The sequence below is a fragment of the Apium graveolens genome, chromosome 7 (genome assembly GCF_009905375.1).
Source record: "Apium graveolens cultivar Ventura chromosome 7, ASM990537v1, whole genome shotgun sequence".
Classification (NCBI taxonomy): domain Eukaryota; kingdom Viridiplantae; phylum Streptophyta; class Magnoliopsida; order Apiales; family Apiaceae; genus Apium; species Apium graveolens.
The window spans coordinates 135,116,796-135,121,917 of NC_133653.1; the positions used below are offsets into that span (position 1 = coordinate 135,116,796).

The 5,122-nt window shown below is 39.2% G+C and overlaps 1 non-coding gene across 1 annotated transcript; it reads left to right on the plus strand.

Moving 5' to 3' along the window:
* The first annotated feature begins 457 nt into the window (after positions 1-457).
* On the plus strand, positions 458-564 carry LOC141676349 (small nucleolar RNA R71). Its single transcript, XR_012556945.1, has one exon. It is a non-coding gene; the product is annotated as a small nucleolar RNA R71 (small nucleolar RNA).
* The last annotated feature ends 4,558 nt before the right edge of the window (positions 565-5,122 follow it).

Below are 5,122 nucleotides of genomic sequence, written 5' to 3' on the forward strand. Positions count from 1 at the left end.
ACCCTGATTATTGCTCCAGCTGAAGTTAGGATGGTTGCGGTTGTTAGGATAATAAGTGGCAGGAATTGGTTGTTGCGACCTCTGAAAGTTGCTCACAAACTGAGTTGATTCACTAGATATAGCACATTGCTCTGTCGCATACGATCCTGCACAAAGCTCACAAACACTCATTATCTGTTGAACACCATAGTTGGTCAGAGAATCAACCTTCATAGTCAACGCTTTTAGCTGAGCAGCGATAGTCGTAGCTGTATCCACCTCCAGAATTCTTGCTACCTTGCCTTGTGGTAGCCTCTGAGTTGGATTCTGATATTCATTAGCGTCCATCATCTCAATTAGCTTATAAGCTTCCTCATAGATCTTAGCCCATAAAGCTCCACATGATATTGTATCGAGCATAGGTCTTGACTGTGCTCTCAACCCATTATAAAAACAATTGATCACCATCCAGTTAAACATTCCATGATGAGGACACTTCCTAAGCATCTCTTTATAGCGCTCCCAAGCTTCACATAAAGATTCACCCAACGGCTGCGCGAACAGAGTAAGAGCATTCCTGATTGCAGCTATCTTTGCCATAGGGAAGAATTTAGTAAGGAATTTCTGAGCAAGATCCTCTCATGTCGCAATAGAACCTGGTAGTAGAGAGTGCAACTAGCTCTTAGCTTTGTCCCTCGGAGAGAATGGAAAAGTCTTAGTTTCACAGCATCTTCAGAAATATTATTGAACTTGAAGGTGTCACAGATCTCGATAAAATCCCTAATGTGCATATTGGGATCTTCCGTTGGAGCACCCCAAAACTGCACTGAATTCTGCACCATCTGAATTGATCCAGGCTTGATCTCAAAGGTATTAGCTGCGATAGCTGGCCTGAAAATGCTAGATTGAATGTCATTGATCTTTGGTTGAGAATAATCCATCAATGCTTTCGTTGCTGCTATTGGTTCTCCCATTGTAATGATCACTTCTTCTTCAACCTTTTCAACTTTTTAAAAAACTTCTTCTTCCAATTCTTCAACTCCGTCTAGTGTTTCCTTCCGACATTGAGAACGTGTTCACATACACGCTCTCTAGAGTACCTGAAACACAACAAAGTAATTGTAGTAAGTAAAGTAATCCGAGTCAGTGAACTTTAACGACCACTGATGTCAAGCACATAAACTAAAAATTAACACCGAGTCCTCGGCAGCGGCGCCAAAAACTTGTTCACAATAAAACATACGCGAAAATACACACAAGCGTACGTGATCACAAGTAGTATAAGATTTAAGTCAAGTTCGTTCCCACAAAGACTGGTTTAGGTTAAGTTCATATTATGTACTCATGCAACAATGTATGATTATTGTTCACAGTTAAGACAAATAACAAATTTGAGTTGAATAACTACTTAAGAGATTATACTAGCATGCATTAACTAGAGATTAAAACTGATTTACTTATATGAGAATAAAATATGGGATTCTAACTCCATTAAATACTTTATTCAAAGTTTACATCTTTATCAATAGTATGCGATGATGATGACAACTAATCAGATAATACGAAATTAGTATACGCTATCTTTCAATATACGTATACCCTACTACTAAACATCCATAATCAAGATAGAAGTTGAGTAGACACCAATTATGCTTAGACCCTATATGTCTATAGAATTTAAAAACATAACAGTTGTAGAATAAGTTATCTATTATGACTGCATAGGGTGTGTAAGATGGTTAAAATTACTCCACGAATTATGCATGTCAATTCATATATAAACCTATGCTAGCATGATAAATTTTAAACCTCTATATTCACTGTCGCTTCAATAGAGATTAATAAACAATCTTAGATGTTAGCTACGCATCAAAGACGAATAAGCATAACCAAACTAGGAAATCATATATCACCACACACTAAAGATTTGAAACAATCAACTATTAAAATCCATATATAAATCCTCTAGAACCCCATGAAAATGATTAGTTCATGATCAAACACATCGTTACCATGGGTTCCAATGAAAACATGGTAAGAAATAAGTTTAGAATATTACGAGATAATATAAAAGTACTAGGGTTTAGAAAAAATCAAAAACAAGCATCCAAAAGTATCGCCTAAATCGAAGAATACAAAATTATAAACTAATTCTTCTTCTCCTTAGCCATCTCGTGTGCTCTAGGTCTTCTCAATGTTCTCCATGGCTTTCTTTTTTTATTAAAAATATATTCTTTTCATTATATAAGCCCCTAGATCACCTGGACTCTCCAAATCTTCAAATTCAAGTAGAAACAGGATTCTGCAGCTTTGCACTGGCGCGGGCGCGCAGCATGGAGCGCGGGTGCGCTAACCTATTGGAATAACTGGCGCGGGCATGCCTAACCAAGTGTGGGCGCGTTGTCCTTCTGTTATTTTTCTACAGTTTCTTCTTTTAGCACTCCATTCTTCGTGCGTTCTTCCGCAACTCCATTCCTGACCTCTTATTTGTATAAAATCATTGTAAAGCTTAATACAAAAACACATCAAAAATACCAAATACTTGAGTCCAAAATACTAACTTAAGCCGATTTGAAGCTTTCCGAGTGGATATAAATTTCACTTATCAAAGATACCTTGGAGGTGTCATCTTTGTGCTTTTTAATCTGATTGTAACCGTTGAAGCCATCCATAAAACATAGCATCTCGTGTCCAATAGTGGCATCGATCAGGGTATCCATCCTTGGTAGGGGTAGCAGTCCTTGGGACATGCATCATTTAAGTTAGTGAAGTCGATGCACATCCTCCACTTCCCATTGGCTTTCTTAACCATTACGGGGTTGGCCAACCACTCGGGGAATCGCACTTCCTCAATGAATCCAACTTTTAAAAGATTCTCGACCTCTAGTTTAATGGCTTCCAGCCTATCAGGGGCATAAGTTCTCTTCTTCTGCTTCACAACCTTTCGAGTTTGGGTCAACATTCAACCTATGAGTTATAAGGTTCGGGTCGATCCCAGGCATATCAGCTGCTATCCAAGCAAACACATCATTGTTCTCTTGTAGGAAAGTTGTCATTTGGCCCTTCAAGGGCTTGTCCAGAGATGCCCCAATATACGTGACCTTCTCCGGGTCTAAGGGTTCTAGGGGAATTGGGACAAGTCCTCGGTTGGCTTCCCTCGTAGTTCGTCATTCTCTCAGACATCCATGTCTTCTATGGGGAGGACCCGCCCCCGGTTCCATCAGGCCTAAGTGCTGCAATATAGCAACTGGGTCCATTTTCTGATCTCTTTTCGCTTCTCCAACACCATTCCTAGTTGGGAACTTCAGAACCATGTGGTAGGTTTAGACCCCGCAAAGTTCTGTGTCGTGTACAAACATTCCGTGTACTTTTGTATTTTCGTGTACTAAATCTTAAACACGAACCCAACTCGTATTTGTATTCGTGTACCAATTTGGTGACACTAACCTAGAACTAATATATTCGTGTTTACCCGCTTTAGTACACTAATGTACATAGGATATATACGAAAAAAATAATTGTTAAAAAATATAATAAATAAATAAATGGTGAAGTGCTCACTCACGTAGTTAAGGAACAATAAAATATAATTTAATATTTACAATTATATATAGGTTATTTAGAATAGGTAAAATTTACATTTGGTATTTAGTATATATATATGTATATAATATATTTTTTAAATTTTAATTATTTATTTATTTCGTATACTTTCGTTCCGTGTCGTGGACCTATATTGGAAACACAAACCCGACACTAATTATATTCGTGTTTTTTCGTGTTCGTGTACTTTCGTGTTCGTGTACCAAATTGTCTAATCCAAACACTAATTATTCGTGTCATTTCGTACCATGTTCATGTGTCGTATACCGATATTTCCAGGTCTAGGTTGGTTGAGGGCACGGCTTTAAATGCATGAAGCCCTGTTCTACCCATGATAACATATAAGTAGAGGCTGCCGTAACAACCTGAAAGTTCAACATCTTCGTGGCCTCCTTGGGCTCTTCCCCGATAGTTATGGGAAGTTGTATTGCTCCTTCGACTTTACATTCCACATTATTAAACCCGTGGATGGGTGCATCAGATGGAGTTAGTTGAGAATCATTGTAGCCCATCCTTATAAATGTGTCATGGAACAGAATATCCACGGAAGCTCCATTGTCCACTAGGACCCTCATAATAGGACAATTTTTAATTATCGCTGTGATAACTAGGGGATCATCCGGAGGAAATTTCAAACCTTTAAGGTCTGGGTCACCAAATTCAAGCATCATCTCTGACTTAGAACGCTTAAATGGCTCTCCAACTATGATCATTACTTCTCTCGCATAAACTTTTCAGGAGTTCCTTGTAATACCAGGTGCTGTAGGACCTCCTGATATCATATTGATTACTGGCCCTCGGGGCTGTGGGTTGCGATCCCTGTCGTTACCCCTTCGATCATCATCTCTTCGATCATTGTTACTTTTCTGGTTTCCAGCCTCTTCGCCCTTGGTGAAACGTCAGAATTTTCCCCTTCGGATCAAATACTCGATCTCATCCTTAAGTTACCTATAATCGTCAGTATCATGACCAACATCTTTGTGGAACCTGCAGTATCGACTCTTGTCTCTTTTTTTCAAGGTCTTCCCTTATCGGCTTTAGCTATTTGAAATCTTTGTCCTTCTCAATTTCCATGAGGATTTGGCTCCTTGGAGCGTTAAACCTCACATATTCAGTGAACCTTGGTTGCTGATTCTTTTTAGAAGAGGAGGAATCAGAGCTTTTGTTAATTTGAGGGTACTTATCTATGGCATCGTACTCCTGATCCATCTTCCGCTTCTTATTTCCAGCGAGTTTATTACTCACAGTTGTCTTCTTCATACTTTCCTCCACCTTGATATACTTTCTGTCCCTATCCTGGAGCTGCATCATGCTTTCGGGAGGGCGCTTAGCTAGGGACATCTTAAAGAACTCGTCTCTAGTCCCTTGCTGTAGGGCTATCATAGCTACCTTATCATCAAGATTAGGGACCTTTAAAGCCTCCTTTGTAAATCGATTCAGATACTCTCTCAGGGACTCCTTTGCTCCTTGGACTATGCTCATGAGAGAGGCCGAACTCTTTTCGTGTACTCTGCCACTTATGAACTGCTTGATAAAAGCT